General features: G+C 36.8%; 6 non-coding genes across 6 annotated transcripts; all 6 read left to right on the forward strand.

Annotated features, from left to right (window-relative positions):
* Window positions 1–3292: 3292 nt before the first annotated feature.
* On the forward strand, window positions 3293–3385 carry TRNAI-UAU (transfer RNA isoleucine (anticodon UAU)). Its single transcript is given in 2 exon segments — window positions 3293–3330; window positions 3350–3385. It is a non-coding gene; the product is annotated as a tRNA-Ile (tRNA).
* Window positions 3386–4359: 974 nt separating this feature from the next.
* On the forward strand, window positions 4360–4452 carry TRNAI-UAU (transfer RNA isoleucine (anticodon UAU)). Its single transcript is given in 2 exon segments — window positions 4360–4397; window positions 4417–4452. It is a non-coding gene; the product is annotated as a tRNA-Ile (tRNA).
* A 4574-nt stretch (window positions 4453–9026) lies between these two features.
* Window positions 9027–9119, forward strand: TRNAI-UAU (transfer RNA isoleucine (anticodon UAU)). Its single transcript is given in 2 exon segments — window positions 9027–9064; window positions 9084–9119. It is a non-coding gene; the product is annotated as a tRNA-Ile (tRNA).
* A 974-nt stretch (window positions 9120–10093) lies between these two features.
* On the forward strand, window positions 10094–10186 carry TRNAI-UAU (transfer RNA isoleucine (anticodon UAU)). The gene is given in 2 exon segments: window positions 10094–10131; window positions 10151–10186. It is a non-coding gene; the product is annotated as a tRNA-Ile (tRNA).
* A 6540-nt stretch (window positions 10187–16726) lies between these two features.
* TRNAI-UAU (transfer RNA isoleucine (anticodon UAU)) lies at window positions 16727–16819 on the forward strand. The gene is given in 2 exon segments: window positions 16727–16764; window positions 16784–16819. It is a non-coding gene; the product is annotated as a tRNA-Ile (tRNA).
* Window positions 16820–17785: 966 nt separating this feature from the next.
* TRNAI-UAU (transfer RNA isoleucine (anticodon UAU)) lies at window positions 17786–17878 on the forward strand. Its single transcript is given in 2 exon segments — window positions 17786–17823; window positions 17843–17878. It is a non-coding gene; the product is annotated as a tRNA-Ile (tRNA).
* The last annotated feature ends 1846 nt before the right edge of the window (window positions 17879–19724 follow it).

Genomic DNA, 19724 nt, shown 5'->3' on the forward strand with positions numbered 1-19724 from the left:
CCTATCAGTCTTAAATAAGAAGATCAGTAAGCACCACTGGCATAATGGATAAGTCACTGTCCTCCTAAGCCAGTGGTTGTGGGTCCAAGTCCCATCTGGGGTGGAAGTCATTACAGCAAGTGTCTCATCAGTAGAGTTGATATTTTATCCTTGCTTCAACTGTACAACAGTCTTGCAGTGTTTAGCTTGCAAAAAATGACCACAGAAGCAAAAAATGACATTTATTATGATAACATTGTTGTTGTTTTTTTTTTAAACCTTTTCTATCACTGTGGATAGCTTATTCAAGTGCCATCTGGCATGCACATTCATTTGTTTATCATCATTCATCACCAAAAATGATTTTCTTTTTCAATTCTTATGACTGTACTGATTGTATTGAATAAAATCCACATCTAGCATAACCACATCTAAGTGCTCCAGTGGCGCAATTGGTCAGCACGCGGTATTTATAAAACAGTATCTGTTGAGCAATGCTGAGGTTGTGAGTTCAAGCCTCACCTGGAGCGGCTTTGTTTACTGTTTTTTTTCTTTTTTTATGTCAATAGTCATTGATTATAATCTGCTACCCTAATATTTAATATGATATTACAAAGGATGGAAGAAAGAAAGAAAAAACAAACACGAACATGAGTTTGTATTTAAGTTGTCAGCCCACATCTGCTTTGGTTCAAATGCACTGCATATCTTCCTTAAGTCAGCCAACAAAACAGCAATGGTAAAGATTAACATACTGTTGGTAAAGCAGTTGCATCAAATTGATTTTCTGCAATATAGCATGATAATCCATACTGACAGCTCTGTATAGTACCAGCACATTTCTTGCTGGATTTGGTAATGCAAAGAACACAGTAAACAGCTTCACTTTTTCTCAAAAATAAATAATTGACTATTAAAAACCTATCAGTCTTAAATAAGGACATCAGTAAGCACCACTGGCATAATGGATAAGGCACTGTTCTCATAAGCCAGGCATGTCCAAACTGCGGCCCCTTAGCTGTTGTAAAACTACATATCCCAGCATGCCCAAACACAGTTTTGCTGCCAGAGAATGCTAAAGCTGTGTCAGGGCATGTTGGGATGTGTAGTTTCTCCACAGCTGGAGGGCCACAGTTTGGACATGCCTGTCCTAAGCCATTGGTTGTGGGATTTAAGTCCCGTCTGAGTTGGAAGTCATTACAGCAAGTGTCTCATCACTAGAGTTGATATTTTATCCTTGCTTCAACTGTACAACAGTCTTGCAGTGTTTAGCTTGCAAAAAATGACCACAGAAGCTAAAATATGACATTTATTATGATAACATTGTTGTTGTTTTTTTTAAACCTTTTCTATCACCGTGGACAGCTTATTCAAGTGCCATCTGGCATGCACGTTCGTTTGTTGCTCATCATTCATCACCAAAAATGATTTTCTTTTTCAATTCTTATGACTGTACTAATTGTATTGAATAAAATCCACATCTAGCATAACCAACTGATGCTGCTAAGTGTTCCAGCGGCGCAATCGGTCAGCGCGCGGTACTTATAAGATAGTAACTGTTGAGCAATGCTGAGGTTGTGAGTTCAAGCCTCACCTGGAGCAGCTTTCCTTACTGTTTTTTTCTTTTTCTTATGTCAATAGTCATTGATTATAAACTGCTATCTTAATATTTAATATGATATTACAAAGGATGGAAGAAAGAAAGAAAAAACACAAACATGATTGTGCATTTAAGTTGTCAGCACACATCTGCTTTGGTTCAAATGCACTGCATATCTTCCTTCAGTCAGCCAACAAAACAGCAATGGAAAAGATTAACATACTGTTGGTAAAGCAGTTGCATCAAATTGATTTTCTGCAATATAGCATGATAATCCATACTGACAGCTCTGGATAGTACCAGCACATTTCTTACTGGACTTGGTAATGCAAAGAACACAGTAAATAGCTTCAATTTTTCCCCAAAAATAAATAATTGACTATTAAAAACATAACAGTCTTAAATAAGAACATCAGTAAGCACCACTGGCATAATGGATAAGTCACTGTCCTCCTCAGCCAGGGGTTGTTGGTCCAAGTCCCATCTGGGGTGGAAGTCATTACAGCAAGTGTCTCATCACTAGAGTTGATATTTTATCCTTGCTTCAACTGTAAAACAGTCTTGCAGTGTTTAGCTTGTAAAAAAATGACCACAGAAGCTTAAATATAACATTTATTATGATAACATTGTTGTTTTTTTTATAAACCTTTTCTATCACCGTGGACAGCTTATTCAAGTGCCATCTGGCATGCATGTTCCTTTGTTGCTCATCATTCATCACCAAAAACGATTTTCTTTTTCAATTCTTATGACTGTACTGATTGTATTAAATAAAATCCACATCTAGCATAACCAATTAATGCTGCAAAGTGCTCCAGTGGTGCAATTGGTTTGCGCTAGGTACTTGTAAAACAGTATCTGTTGAGCAATACCGAGGTTGTGAGTTCAAGCCTCGCCTTGAGAAGCTTTGTTTACTATTTTTTTCTTTTTCTTATGTCAATAGTCATTGATTATAAACTGCTACCTTAATATTTAATATGATATTACAAAGGATGGAAGAAAGAAAGAAAAAACACAAACATGAGTTTGTATTTCAGTTGTCAGCACACACCTGCTTTGGTTCAAATGCACTGCATATCTTCCTTCAGTCAGCCAACAAAACATCAATGGAAAACATTAACATACTGTTGGTAAAGCAGTTGCATCAAATTGATTTTCTGCAATATAGCATTATAATCCATACTGACAGCTCTGGATAGTACCAGCACATTTCTTGCTGGACTTGGTAATGCAAAGAACACAGTAAACAGCTTCACTTTTTCTCAAAAATAAATAATTGACTATTAAAAACCTAACAGTCTTAAATAAGTACATCAGTAAGCAACACTGGCATAATGGATAAGTCACTGTCCTCCTAAGCCAGTGGTTGTGGGTCCAAGTCTCATCTGGGGTGGAAGTAATTACAGCAAGTGTCTCATCACTAGAGTTGATATTTTATCCTTGCTTCAACTGTAAAATAGTCTTGCAGTGTTTAGCTTGTAAAAAATGACCACAGAAGCTAAAATATGACATTTATTATGATATCATTGTTGTAGTTTTTTTTTAAACCTTTTCTATCACCGTGGACAGCTTATTCAAGTGCCATCTGGCATGCACGTTCGTTTGTTGCTCATCATTCATCACCAAAAATGATTTTCTTTTTCAATTCTTATGACTGTACTGATTGTATTGAATAAAGTCCACATCTTGCATAACCAACTGATGCTGCTAAGTGCTCCAGTGGCGCAATTGGTCAGCGCACGGTACTTATAAGACAGTATCTGTTGAGCAATGCCGAGGTTGTGAGTTCAAGCCTCACCTGGAGCAACTTTGCTTACTGTTTTTTTTCTTTTTCTTATGTCAATAGTCATTGATTATAATCTGCTACCTTAATATTTAATTAAGAAAGAAGAATGGAAGAAAGAAAGAAAAAACACAAACATGATTGTGCATTTAAGTTGTCAGCACACATCTGCTTTGGTTCAAATGCACTGCATATCTTCCTTCAGTCAGCCAACAAAACAGCAATGGAAAAGATTAACATTCTGTTGGTAAAGCAGTTGCATCAAATTGATTTTCTGCAATATAGCATGATAATCCATACTCACAGCTCTGGATAGTACCAGCACATTTCTTGCTGGACTTGGTAATGCAAAGAACACAGTAAACAGCTTCACTTTTTCTCAAAAATAAATAATTGACTATTAAAAACCTATCAGTCTTAAATAAGGATATCAGTAAGCACCACTGGCATAATGGATAAGGCACTGTTCTCCTAAGCCAGGCATGTCCAAACTGCGGCCCCTTAGCTGTTGTAAAACTACATATCCCAGCATGCCCAAACACAGTTTTGCTGCCAGAGAATGCTAAAGCTGTGTCAGGGCATGTTGGGATGTGTAGTTTCTCCACAGCTGGAGGGCCACAGTTTGGACATGCCTGTCCTAAGCCATTGGTTGTGGGATTTAAGTCCCGTCTGAGTTGGAAGTCATTACAGCAAGTGTCTCATCACTAGAGTTGATATTTTATCCTTGCTTCAACTGTACAACAGTCTTGCAGTGTTTAGCTTGCAAAAAATGACCACAGAAGCTAAAATATGACATTTATTATGATAACATTGTTGTTGTTTTTTTTAAACCTTTTCTATCACCGTGGACAGCTTATTCAAGTGCCATCTGGCATGCACGTTCGTTTGTTGCTCATCATTCATCACCAAAAAGTTATTTTCTATTTCAATTCTTATGACTGTACTGATTGTATTGAATAAAATCCACATCTAGCATAACCAATGGATGTTGCTAAGTGCTCCAGTGGCGCAATTGGTCAGCGCGCAGTATTTATAAGACAGTATCTGTTGAGCAATACTGAGGTTGTGAGTTCAAGCCTCACCTGGAGCAGCTTTGTTTACTGTTTTTTTTCTTATGTCAATAGTCATTGATTATAAACTGCTACCTTAATATTTAATATGATATTACAAAGGATGGAAGAAAGAAAGAAAAAACACGAACATGAGTTTGTATTTAAGTTGTCAGCACACATCTGCTTTGGTTCAAATGCACTGCATATCTTCCTTAAGTCAGCCAACAAAACAGCAATGGAAAAGATTAACATACTGTTGGTAAAGCAGTTGCATCAAATTGATTTTCTGCAATATAGCATGATAATCCATACTGACAGCTCTGTATAGTACCAGCACATTTCTTGCTGGACTTGGTAATGCAAAGAACACAGTAAACAGCTTCACTTTTTCTCAAAAATAAATAATTGACTATTAAAAACCTATCAGTCTTAAATAAGAAGATCAGTAAGCACCACTGGCATAATGGATAAGTCACTGTCCTCCTAAGCCAGTGGTTGTGGGTCCAAGTCCCATCTGGGGTGGAAGTCATTACAGCAAGTGTCTCATCAGTAGAGTTGATATTTTATCCTTGCTTCAACTGTACAACAGTCTTGCAGTGTTTAGCTTGCAAAAAATGACCACAGAAGCAAAAAATGACATTTATTATGATAACATTGTTGTTGTTTTTTTTAAACCTTTTCTATCACTGTGGATAGCTTATTCAAGTGCCATCTGGCATGCACATTCATTTGTTTATCATCATTCATCACCAAAAATGATTTTCTTTTTCAATTCTTATGACTGTACTGATTGTATTGAATAAAATCCACATCTAGCATAACCACATCTAAGTGCTCCAGTGGCGCAATTGGTCAGCACGCGGTATTTATAAAACAGTATCTGTTGAGCAATGCTGAGGTTGTGAGTTCAAGCCTCACCTGGAGCGGCTTTGTTTACTGTTTTTTTTTCTTTTTTTATGTCAATAGTCATTGATTATAATCTGCTACCCTAATATTTAATATGATATTACAAAGGATAGAAGAAAGAAAGAAAAAACAAACACGAACATGAGTTTGTATTTAAGTTGTCAGCCCACATCTGCTTTGGTTCAAATGCACTGCATATCTTCCTTAAGTCAGCCAACAAAACAGCAATGGTAAAGATTAACATACTGTTGGTAAAGCAGTTGCATCAAATTGATTTTCTGCAATATAGCATGATAATCCATACTGACAGCTCTGTATAGTACCAGCACATTTCTTGCTGGATTTGGTAATGCAAAGAACACAGTAAACAGCTTCACTTTTTCTCAAAAATAAATAATTGACTATTAAAAACCTATCAGTCTTAAATAAGGACATCAGTAAGCACCACTGGCATAATGGATAAGGCACTGTTCTCATAAGCCAGGCATGTCCAAACTGCGGCCCCTTAGCTGTTGTAAAACTACATATCCCAGCATGCCCAAACACAGTTTTGCTGCCAGAGAATGCTAAAGCTGTGTCAGGGCATGTTGGGATGTGTAGTTTCTCCACAGCTGGAGGGCCACAGTTTGGACATGCCTGTCCTAAGCCATTGGTTGTGGGATTTAAGTCCCGTCTGAGTTGGAAGTCATTACAGCAAGTGTCTCATCACTAGAGTTGATATTTTATCCTTGCTTCAACTGTACAACAGTCTTGCAGTGTTTAGCTTGCAAAAAATGACCACAGAAGCTAAAATATGACATTTATTATGATAACATTGTTGTTGTTTTTTTTAAACCTTTTCTATCACCGTGGACAGCTTATTCAAGTGCCATCTGGCATGCACGTTCGTTTGTTGCTCATCATTCATCACCAAAAGTTATTTTCTTTTTCAATTCTTATGACTGTACTGATTGTATTGAATAAAATCCACATCTAGCATAAACAACTGATGTTGTTAAGTGCTCCAGTGGCGCAATTGGTCAGCGCGCAGTACTTATAAGACAGTATCTGTTGAGCAATGCCAAGGTTGTGAGTTCAAGCCTCACCTGGAGCAGCTTTGTTGACTGTATTTTTCTTTTTCTTATGTCAATAGTCATTGATTATAAACTGCTACCTTAATATTTAATATGATATTACAAAGGATGGAAGAAAGAAAGAAAAAACACAAACATGAGTTTGTATTTAAGTTGTCAGCACACATCTGCTTTGGTTCAAATGCACTGCATATCTTCCTTCAGTCAGCCAACAAAACAGCAATGGAAAAGATTAACATACTGTTGGTAAAGCAGTTGCATCAAATTGATTTTCTGCAGTATAGCATGATAATCCATACTGACAGCTCTGTATAGTACCAGCACATTTCTTGCTGGACTTGGTAATGCAAAGAACACATTAAACAGCTTCACTTTTTCTCAAAAATAAATAATTGACTATTAAAAACCTATCAGTCTTAAATAAGGACATCAGTAAGCACCACTGGCATAATGGATAAGGCACTGTTCTCCTAAGCCAGTGGTTGTGGGTATAAGTCCCGTCTGAGTTGGAAGTCATTACAGCAAGTGTCTCATCACTGGAGTTGATATTTTATCCTTGCTTCAACTGTAAAACAGTCTTGCAGTGTTTAGCTTGCAAAAAATGACCACAGAAGCTAAAATATGACATTTATTATGATAACACTGTTGTTGTTTTTTTTTAAACCTTTTCAATCACCGTGGACAGCTTATTCAAGTGCCATCTGGCATGCACGTTCGTTTGTTGCTCATCATTCATCACCAAAAATGATTTTCTTTTTCAATTCTTATGACTGTACTAATTGTATTGAATAAAATCCACATCTAGCATAACCAACTAATGCTGCTAAGTGTTCCAGCGGCGCAATCGGTCAGCGCGCGGTACTTATAAGACAGTAACTGTTGAGCAATGCTGAGGTTGTGAGTTCAAGCCTCACCTGGAGCAGCTTTCCTTACTGTTTTTTTCTTTTTCTTATGTCAATAGTCATTGATTATAAACTGCTATCTTAATATTTAATATGATATTACAAAGGATGGAAGAAAGAAAGAAAAAACACAAACATGATTGTGCATTTAAGTTGTCAGCACACATCTGCTTTGGTTCAAATGCACTGCATATCTTCCTTCAGTCAGCCAACAAAACAGCAATGGAAAAGATTAACATACTGTTGGTAAAGCAGTTGCATCAAATTGATTTTCTGCAATATAGCATGATAATCCATACTGACAGCTCTGGATAGTACCAGCACATTTCTTACTGGACTTGGTAATGCAAAGAACACAGTAAATAGCTTCAATTTTCCCCCAAAAATAAATAATTGACTATTAAAAACATAACAGTCTTAAATAAGAACATCAGTAAGCACCACTGGCATAATGGATAAGTCACTGTCCTCCTCAGCCAGGGGTTGTTGGTCCAAGTCCCATCTGGGGTGGAAGTCATTACAGCAAGTGTCTCATCACTAGAGTTGATATTTTATCCTTGCTTCAACTGTAAAACAGTCTTGCAGTGTTTAGCTTGTAAAAAAATGACCACAGAAGCTTAAATATAACATTTATTATGATAACATTGTTGTTTTTTTTATAAACCTTTTCTATCACCGTGGACAGCTTATTCAAGTGCCATCTGGCATGCATGTTCCTTTGTTGCTCATCATTCATCACCAAAAACGATTTTCTTTTTCAATTCTTATGACTGTACTGATTGTATTAAATAAAATCCACATCTAGCATAACCAATTAATGCTGCAAAGTGCTCCAGTGGTGCAATTGGTTTGCGCTAGGTACTTGTAAAACAGTATCTGTTGAGCAATACCGAGGTTGTGAGTTCAAGCCTCGCCTTGAGAAGCTTTGTTTACTATTTTTTTCTTTTTCTTATGTCAATAGTCATTGATTATAAACTGCTACCTTAATATTTAATATGATATTACAAAGGATGGAAGAAAGAAAGAAAAAACACAAACATGAGTTTGTATTTCAGTTGTCAGCACACACCTGCTTTGGTTCAAATGCACTGCATATCTTCCTTCAGTCAGCCAACAAAACATCAATGGAAAACATTAACATACTGTTGGTAAAGCAGTTGCATCAAATTGATTTTCTGCAATATAGCATTATAATCCATACTGACAGCTCTGGATAGTACCAGCACATTTCTTGCTGGACTTGGTAATGCAAAGAACACAGTAAACAGCTTCACTTTTTCTCAAAAATAAATAATTGACTATTAAAAACCTAACAGTCTTAAATAAGTACATCAGTAAGCAACACTGGCATAATGGATAAGTCACTGTCCTCCTAAGCCAGTGGTTGTGGGTCCAAGTCTCATCTGGGGTGGAAGTAATTACAGCAAGTGTCTCATCACTAGAGTTGATATTTTATCCTTGCTTCAACTGTAAAATAGTCTTGCAGTGTTTAGCTTGTAAAAAATGACCACAGAAGCTAAAATATGACATTTATTATGATATCATTGTTGTAGTTTTTTTTTAAACCTTTTCTATCACCGTGGACAGCTTATTCAAGTGCCATCTGGCATGCACGTTCGTTTGTTGCTCATCATTCATCACCAAAAATGATTTTCTTTTTCAATTCTTATGACTGTACTGATTGTATTGAATAAAGTCCACATCTTGCATAACCAACTGATGCTGCTAAGTGCTCCAGTGGCGCAATTGGTCAGCGCACGGTACTTATAAGACAGTATCTGTTGAGCAATGCCGAGGTTGTGAGTTCAAGCCTCACCTGGAGCAACTTTGCTTACTGTTTTTTTTCTTTTTCTTATGTCAATAGTCATTGATTATAATCTGCTACCTTAATATTTAATTAAGAAAGAAGAATGGAAGAAAGAAAGAAAAAACACAAACATGATTGTGCATTTAAGTTGTCAGCACACATCTGCTTTGGTTCAAATGCACTGCATATCTTCCTTCAGTCAGCCAACAAAACAGCAATGGAAAAGATTAACATTCTGTTGGTAAAGCAGTTGCATCAAATTGATTTTCTGCAATATAGCATGATAATCCATACTCACAGCTCTGGATAGTACCAGCACATTTCTTGCTGGACTTGGTAATGCAAAGAACACAGTAAACAGCTTCACTTTTTCTCAAAAATAAATAATTGACTATTAAAAACCTATCAGTCTTAAATAAGGATATCAGTAAGCACCACTGGCATAATGGATAAGGCACTGTTCTCCTAAGCCAGGCATGTCCAAACTGCGGCCCCTTAGCTGTTGTAAAACTACATATCCCAGCATGCCCAAACACAGTTTTGCTGCCAGAGAATGCTAAAGCTATGTCAGGGCATGTTGGGATGTGTAGTTTCTCCACAGCTGGAGGGCCACAGTTTGGACATGCCTGTCCTAAGCCATTGGTTGTGGGATTTAAGTCCCGTCTGAGTTGGAAGTCATTACAGCAAGTGTCTCATCACTAGAGTTGATATTTTATCCTTGCTTCAACTGTACAACAGTCTTGCAGTGTTTAGCTTGCAAAAAATGACCACAGAAGCTAAAATATGACATTTATTATGATAACATTGTTGTTGTTTTTTTTAAACCTTTTCTATCACCGTGGACAGCTTATTCAAGTGCCATCTGGCATGCACGTTCGTTTGTTGCTCATCATTCATCACCAAAAAGTTATTTTCTATTTCAATTCTTATGACTGTACTGATTGTATTGAATAAAATCCACATCTAGCATAACCAACGGATGTTGCTAAGTGCTCCAGTGGCGCAATTGGTCAGCGCGCAGTATTTATAAGACAGTATCTGTTGAGCAATACTGAGGTTGTGAGTTCAAGCCTCACCTGGAGCAGCTTTGTTTACTGTTTTTTTTTCTTATGTCAATAGTCATTGATTATAAACTGCTACCTTAATATTTAATATGATATTACAAAGGATGGAAGAAAGAAAGAAAAAACACGAACATGAGTTTGTATTTAAGTTGTCAGCACACATCTGCTTTGGTTCAAATGCACTGCATATCTTCCTTAAGTCAGCCAACAAAACAGCAATGGAAAAGATTAACATACTGTTGGTAAAGCAGTTGCATCAAATTGATTTTCTGCAATATAGCATGATAATCCATACTGACAGCTCTGTATAGTACCAGCACATTTCTTGCTGGACTTGGTAATGCAAAGAACACAGTAAACAGCTTCACTTTTTCTCAAAAATAAATAATTGACTATTAAAAACCTATCAGTCTTAAATAAGAAGATCAGTAAGCACCACTGGCATAATGGATAAGTCACTGTCCTCCTAAGCCAGTGGTTGTGGGTCCAAGTCCCATCTGGGGTGGAAGTCATTACAGCAAGTGTCTCATCAGTAGAGTTGATATTTTATCCTTGCTTCAACTGTACAACAGTCTTGCAGTGTTTAGCTTGCAAAAAATGACCACAGAAGCAAAAAATGACATTTATTATGATAACATTGTTGTTGTTTTTTTTAAACCTTTTCTATCACTGTGGATAGCTAATTCAAGTGCCATCTGGCATGCACATTCATTTGTTTATCATCATTCATCACCAAAAATGATTTTCTTTTTCAATTCTTATGACTGTACTGATTGTATTGAATAAAATCCACATCTAGCATAACCACATCTAAGTGCTCCAGTGGCGCAATTGGTCAGCACGCGGTATTTATAAAACAGTATCTGTTGAGCAATGCTGAGGTTGTGAGTTCAAGCCTCACCTGGAGCAGCTTTGTTTACTGTTTTTTTTCTTTTTTTATGTCAATAGTCATTGATTATAATCTGCTACCCTAATATTTAATATGATATTACAAAGGATGGAAGAAAGAAAGAAAAAACAAACACGAACATGAGTTTGTATTTAAGTTGTCAGCCCACATCTGCTTTGGTTCAAATGCACTGCATATCTTCCTTAAGTCAGCCAACAAAACAGCAATGGTAAAGATTAACATACTGTTGGTAAAGCAGTTGCATCAAATTGATTTTCTGCAATATAGCATGATAATCCATACTGACAGCTCTGTATAGTACCAGCACATTTCTTGCTGGATTTGGTAATGCAAAGAACACAGTAAACAGCTTCACTTTTTCTCAAAAATAAATAATTGACTATTAAAAACCTATCAGTCTTAAATAAGGACATCAGTAAGCACCACTGGCATAATGGATAAGGCACTGTTCTCATAAGCCAGGCATGTCCAAACTGCGGCCCCTTAGCTGTTGTAAAACTACATATCCCAGCATGCCCAAACACAGTTTTGCTGCCAGAGAATGCTAAAGCTGTGTCAGGGCATGTTGGGATGTGTAGTTTCTCCACAGCTGGAGGGCCACAGTTTGGACATGCCTGTCCTAAGCCATTGGTTGTGGGATTTAAGTCCCGTCTGAGTTGGAAGTCATTACAGCAAGTGTCTCATCACTAGAGTTGATATTTTATCCTTGCTTCAACTGTACAACAGTCTTGCAGTGTTTAGCTTGCAAAAAATGACCACAGAAGCTAAAATATGACATTTATTATGATAACATTGTTGTTGTTTTTTTTAAACCTTTTCTATCACCGTGGACAGCTTATTCAAGTGCCATCTGGCATGCACGTTCGTTTGTTGCTCATCATTCATCACCAAAAGTTATTTTCTTTTTCAATTCTTATGACTGTACTGATTGTATTGAATAAAATCCACATCTAGCATAAACAACTGATGTTGTTAAGTGCTCCAGTGGCGCAATTGGTCAGCGCGCAGTACTTATAAGACAGTATCTGTTGAGCAATGCCAAGGTTGTGAGTTCAAGCCTCACCTGGAGCAGCTTTGTTGACTGTATTTTTCTTTTTCTTATGTCAATAGTCATTGATTATAAACTGCTACCTTAATATTTAATATGATATTACAAAGGATGGAAGAAAGAAAGAAAAAACACAAACATGAGTTTGTATTTAAGTTGTCAGCACACATCTGCTTTGGTTCAAATGCACTGCATATCTTCCTTCAGTCAGCCAACAAAACAGCAATGGAAAAGATTAACATACTGTTGGTAAAGCAGTTGCATCAAATTGATTTTCTGCAGTATAGCATGATAATCCATACTGACAGCTCTGTATAGTACCAGCACATTTCTTGCTGGACTTGGTAATGCAAAGAACACATTAAACAGCTTCACTTTTTCTCAAAAATAAATAATTGACTATTAAAAACCTATCAGTCTTAAATAAGGACATCAGTAAGCACCACTGGCATAATGGATAAGGCACTGTTCTCCTAAGCCAGTGGTTGTGGGTCCAAGTCCCATCTGGGGTGGAAGTCATTACAGCAAGTGTCTCATCAGTAGAGTTGATATTTTATCCTTGCTTCAACTGTACAACAGTCTTGCAGTGTTTAGCTTGCAAAAAATGACCACAGAAGCAAAAAATGACATTTATTATGATAACATTGTTGTTGTTTTTTTTAAACCTTTTCTATCACTGTGGATAGCTTATTCAAGTGCCATCTGGCATGCACATTCATTTGTTTATCATCATTCATCACCAAAAATGATTTTCTTTTTCAATTCTTATGACTGTACTGATTGTATTGAATAAAATCCACATCTAGCATAACCACATCTAAGTGCTCCAGTGGCGCAATTGGTCAGCACACGGTATTTATAAAACAGTATCTGTTGAGCAATGCTGAGGTTGTGAGTTCAAGCCTCACCTGGAGCAGCTTTGTTTACTGTTTTTTTTCTTTTTTTATGTCAATAGTCATTGATTATAATCTGCTACCCTAATATTTAATATGATATTACAAAGGATGGAAGAAAGAAAGAAAAAACAAACACGAACATGAGTTTGTATTTAAGTTGTCAGCCCACATCTGCTTTGGTTCAAATGCACTGCATATCTTCCTTAAGTCAGCCAACAAAACAGCAATGGTAAAGATTAACATACTGTTGGTAAAGCAGTTGCATCAAATTGATTTTCTGCAATATAGCATGATAATCCATACTGACAGCTCTGTATAGTACCAGCACATTTCTTGCTGGATTTGGTAATGCAAAGAACACAGTAAACAGCTTCACTTTTTCTCAAAAATAAATAATTGACTATTAAAAACCTATCAGTCTTAAATAAGGACATCAGTAAGCACCACTGGCATAATGGATAAGGCACTGTTCTCATAAGCCAGGCATGTCCAAACTGCGGCCCCTTAGCTGTTGTAAAACTACATATCCCAGCATGCCCAAACACAGTTTTGCTGCCAGAGAATGCTAAAGCTGTGTCAGGGCATGTTGGGATGTGTAGTTTCTCCACAGCTGGAGGGCCACAGTTTGGACATGCCTGTCCTAAGCCATTGGTTGTGGGATTTAAGTCCCGTCTGAGTTGGAAGTCATTACAGCAAGTGTCTCATCACTAGAGTTGATATTTTATCCTTGCTTCAACTGTACAACAGTCTTGCAGTGTTTAGCTTGCAAAAAATGACCACAGAAGCTAAAATATGACATTTATTATGATAACATTGTTGTTGTTTTTTTTAAACCTTTTCTATCACCGTGGACAGCTTATTCAAGTGCCATCTGGCATGCACGTTCGTTTGTTGCTCATCATTCATCACCAAAAGTTATTTTCTTTTTCAATTCTTATGACTGTACTGATTGTATTGAATAAAATCCACATCTAGCATAAACAACTGATGTTGTTAAGTGCTCCAGTGGCGCAATTGGTCAGCGCGCAGTACTTATAAGACAGTATCTGTTGAGCAATGCCAAGGTTGTGAGTTCAAGCCTCACCTGGAGCAGCTTTGTTGACTGTATTTTTCTTTTTCTTATGTCAATAGTCATTGATTATAAACTGCTACCTTAATATTTAATATGATATTACAAAGGATGGAAGAAAGAAAGAAAAAACACAAACATGAGTTTGTATTTAAGTTGTCAGCACACATCTGCTTTGGTTCAAATGCACTGCATATCTTCCTTCAGTCAGCCAACAAAACAGCAATGGAAAAGATTAACATACTGTTGGTAAAGCAGTTGCATCAAATTGATTTTCTGCAGTATAGCATGATAATCCATACTGACAGCTCTGTATAGTACCAGCACATTTCTTGCTGGACTTGGTAATGCAAAGAACACATTAAACAGCTTCACTTTTTCTCAAAAATAAATAATTGACTATTAAAAACCTATCAGTCTTAAATAAGGACATCAGTAAGCACCACTGGCATAATGGATAAGGCACTGTTCTCCTAAGCCAGTGGTTGTGGGTTTAAGTCCCGTCTGAGTTGGAAGTCATTACAGCAAGTGTCTCATCACTGGAGTTGATATTTTATCCTTGCTTCAACTGTAAAACAGTCTTGCAGTGTTTAGCTTGCAAAAAATGACCACAGAAGCTAAAATATGACATTTATTATGATAACACTGTTGTTGTTTTTTTTTAAACCTTTTCAATCACCGTGGACAGCTTATTCAAGTGCCATCTGGCATGCACGTTCGTTTGTTGCTCATCATTCATCACCAAAAATGATTTTCTTTTTCAATTCTTATGACTGTACTAATTGTATTGAATAAAATCCACATCTAGCATAACTAACTAATGCTGCTAAGTGTTCCAGCGGTGCAATCGGTCAGCGCGCGGTACTTATAAGACAGTAACTGTTGAGCAATGCTGAGGTTGTGAGTTCAAGCCTCACCTGGAGCAGCTTTCCTTACTGTTTTTTTCTTTTTCTTATGTCAATAGTCATTGATTATAAACTGCTATCTTAATATTTAATATGATATTACAAAGGATGGAAGAAAGAAAGAAAAAACACAAACATGATTGTGCATTTAAGTTGTCAGCACACATCTGCTTTGGTTCAAATGCACTGCATATCTTCCTTCAGTCAGCCAACAAAACAGCAATGGAAAAGATTAACATACTGTTGGTAAAGCAGTTGCATCAAATTGATTTTCTGCAATATAGCATGATAATCCATACTGACAGCTCTGGATAGTACCAGCACATTTCTTACTGGACTTGGTAATGCAAAGAACACAGTAAATAGCTTCAATTTTCCCCCAAAAATAAATAATTGACTATTAAAAACATAACAGTCTTAAATAAGAACATCAGTAAGCACCACTGGCATAATGGATAAGTCACTGTCCTCCTCAGCCAGGGGTTGTTGGTCCAAGTCCCATCTGGGGTGGAAGTCATTACAGCAAGTGTCTCATCACTAGAGTTGATATTTTATCCTTGCTTCAACTGTAAAACAGTCTTGCAGTGTTTAGCTTGTAAAAAAATGACCACAGAAGCTTAAATATAACATTTATTATGATAACATTGTTGTTTTTTTTATAAACCTTTTCTATCACCGTGGACAGCTTATTCAAGTGCCATCTGGCATGCATGTTCCTTTGTTGCTCATCATTCATCACCAAAAACGATTTTCTTTTTCAATTCTTATGACTGTACTGATTGTATTAAATAAAATCCACATCTAGCATAACCAATTAATGCTGCAAAGTGCTCCAGTGGTGCAATTGGTTTGCGCTAGGTACTTGTAAAACAGTATCTGTTGAGCAATACCGAGGTTGTGAGTTCAAGCCTCGCCTTGAGAAGCTTTGTTTACTATTTTTTTCTTTTTCTTATGTCAATAGTCATTGATTATAAACTGCTACCTTAATATTTAATATGATATTACAAAGGATGGAAGAAAGAAAGAAAAAACACAAACATGAGTTTGTATTTCAGTTGTCAGCACACACCTGCTTTGGTTCAAATGCACTGCATATCTTCCTTCAGTCAGCCAACAAAACATCAATGGAAAACATTAACATACTGTTGGTAAAGCAGTTGCATCAAATTGATTTTCTGCAATATAGCATTATAATCCATACTGACAGCTCTGGATAGTACCAGCACATTTCTTGCTGGACTTGGTAATGCAAAGAACACAGTAAACAGCTTCACTTTTTCTCAAAAATAAATAATTGACTATTAAAAACCTAACAGTCTTAAATAAGTACATCAGTAAGCAACACTGGCATAATGGATAAGTCACTGTCCTCCTAAGCCAGTGGTTGTGGGTCCAAGTCTCATCTGGGGTGGAAGTAATTACAGCAAGTGTGTCATCACTAGAGTTGATATTTTATCCTTGCTTCAACTGTAAAATAGTCTTGCAGTGTTTAGCTTGTAAAAAATGACCACAGAAGCTAAAATATGACATTTATTATGATATCATTGTTGTAGTTTTTTTTTTAAACCTTTTCTATCACCGTGGACAGCTTATTCAAGTGCCATCTGGCATGCACGTTCGTTTGTTGCTCATCATTCATCACCAAAAATGATTTTCTTTTTCAATTCTTATGACTGTACTGATTGTATTGAATAAAGTCCACATCTTGCATAACCAACTGATGCTGCTAAGTGCTCCAGTGGCGCAATTGGTCAGCGCACGGTACTTATAAGACAGTATCTGTTGAGCAATGCCGAGGTTGTGAGTTCAAGCCTCACCTGGAGCAACTTTGCTTACTGTTTTTTTTCTTTTTCTTATGTCAATAGTCATTGATTATAATCTGCTACCTTAATATTTAATTAAGAAAGAAGAATGGAAGAAAGAAAGAAAAAACACAAACATGATTGTGCATTTAAGTTGTCAGCACACATCTGCTTTGGTTCAAATGCACTGCATATCTTCCTTCAGTCAGCCAACAAAACAGCAATGGAAAAGATTAACATTCTGTTGGTAAAGCAGTTGCATCAAATTGATTTTCTGCAATATAGCATGATAATCCATACTCACAGCTCTGGATAGTACCAGCACATTTCTTGCTGGACTTGGTAATGCAAAGAACACAGTAAACAGCTTCACTTTTTCTCAAAAATAAATAATTGACTATTAAAAACCTATCAGTCTTAAATAAGGATATCAGTAAGCACCACTGGCATAATGGATAAGGCACTGTTCTCCTAAGCCAGGCATGTCCAAACTGCGGCCCCTTAGCTGTTGTAAAACTACATATCCCAGCATGCCCAAACACAGTTTTGCTGCCAGAGAATGCTAAAGCTGTGTCAGGGCATGTTGGGATGTGTAGTTTCTCCACAGCTGGAGGGCCACAGTTTGGACATGCCTGTCCTAAGCCATTGGTTGTGGGATTTAAGTCCCGTCTGAGTTGGAAGTCATTACAGCAAGTGTCTCATCACTAGAGTTGATATTTTATCCTTGCTTCAACTGTACAACAGTCTTGCAGTGTTTAGCTTGCAAAAAATGACCACAGAAGCTAAAATATGACATTTATTATGATAACATTGTTGTTGTTTTTTTTAAACCTTTTCTATCACTGTGGATAGCTTATTCAAGTGCCATCTGGCATGCACATTCATTTGTTTATCATCATTCATCACCAAAAATGATTTTCTTTTTCAATTCTTATGACTGTACTGATTGTATTGAATAAAATCCACATCTAGCATAACCACATCTAAGTGCTCCAGTGGTGCAATTGGTCAGCACGCGGTATTTATAAAACAGTATCTGTTGAGCAATGCTGAGGTTGTGAGTTCAAGCCTCACCTGGAGCAGCTTTGTTTACTGTTTTTTTTCTTTTTTTATGTCAATAGTCATTGATTATAATCTGCTACCCTAATATTTAATATGATATTACAAAGGATGGAAGAAAGAAAGAAAAAACAAACACGAACATGAGTTTGTATTTAAGTTGTCAGCCCACATCTGCTTTGGTTCAAATGCACTGCATATCTTCCTTAAGTCAGCCAACAAAACAGCAATGGTAAAGATTAACATACTGTTGGTAAAGCAGTTGCATCAAATTGATTTTCTGCAATATAGCATGATAATCCATACTGACAGCTCTGTATAGTACCAGCACATTTCTTGCTGGATTTGGTAATGCAAAGAACACAGTAAACAGCTTCACTTTTTCTCAAAAATAAATAATTGACTATTAAAAACCTATCAGTCTTAAATAAGGACATCAGTAAGCACCACTGGCATAATGGATAAGGCACTGTTCTCATAAGCCAGGCATGTCCAAACTGCGGCCCCTTAGCTGTTGTAAAACTACATATCCCAGCATGCCCAAACACAGTTTTGCTGCCAGAGAATGCTAAAGCTGTGTCAGGGCATGTTGGGATGTGTAGTTTCTCCACAGCTGGAGGGCCACAGTTTGGACATGCCTGTCCTAAGCCATTGGTTGTGGGATTTAAGTCCAGTCTGAGTTGGAAGTCATTACAGCAAGTGTCTCATCACTAGAGTTGATATTTTATCCTTGCTTCAACTGTACAACAGTCTTGCAATGTTTAGCTTGCAAAAAATGACCACAGAAGCTAAAATATGACATTTATTATGATAACATTGTTGTTGTTTTTTTTAAACCTTTTCTATCACCGTGGACAGCTTATTCAAGTGCCATCTGGCATGCACGTTCGTTTGTTGCTCATCATTCATCACCAAAAGTTATTTTCTTTTTCAATTCTTATGACTGTACTGATTGTATTGAATAAAATCCACATCTAGCATAAACAACTGATGTTGTTAAGTGCTCCAGTGGCGCAATTGGTCAGCGCGCAGTACTTATAAGACAGTATCTGTTGAGCAATGCCAAGGTTGTGAGTTCAAGCCTCACCTGGAGCAGCTTTGTTGACTGTATTTTTCTTTTTCTTATGTCAATAGTCATTGATTATAAACTGCTACCTTAATATTTAATATGATATTACAAAGGATGGAAGAAAGAAAGAAAAAACACAAACATGAGTTTGTATTTAAGTTGTCAGCACACATCTGCTTTGGTTCAAATGCACTGCATATCTTCCTTCAGTCAGCCAACAAAACAGCAATGGAAAAGATTAACATACTGTTGGTAAAGCAGTTGCATCAAATTGATTTTCTGCAGTATAGCATGATAATCCATACTGACAGCTCTGTATAGTACCAGCACATTTCTTGCTGGACTTGGTAATGCAAAGAACACATTAAACAGCTTCACTTTTTCTCAAAAATAAATAATTGACTATTAAAAACCTATCAGTCTTAAATAAGGACATCAGTAAGCACCACTGGCATAATGGATAAGGCACTGTTCTCCTAAGCCAGTGGTTGTGGGTTTAAGTCCCGTCTGAGTTGGAAGTCATTACAGCAAGTGTCTCATCACTGGAGTTGATATTTTATCCTTGCTTCAACTGTAAAACAGTCTTGCAGTGTTTAGCTTGCAAAAAATGACCACAGAAGCTAAAATATGACATTTATTATGATAACACTGTTGTTGTTTTTTTTTAAACCTTTTCAATCACCGTGGACAGCTTATTCAAGTGCCATCTGGCATGCACGTTCGTTTGTTGCTCATCATTCATCACCAAAAATGATTTTCTTTTTCAATTCTTATGACTGTACTAATTGTATTGAATAAAA

This window comes from Pseudophryne corroboree, unplaced genomic scaffold, assembly GCF_028390025.1.
Source record: "Pseudophryne corroboree isolate aPseCor3 unplaced genomic scaffold, aPseCor3.hap2 scaffold_1938, whole genome shotgun sequence".
Taxonomy (NCBI): Eukaryota; Metazoa; Chordata; class Amphibia; order Anura; family Myobatrachidae; genus Pseudophryne; species Pseudophryne corroboree.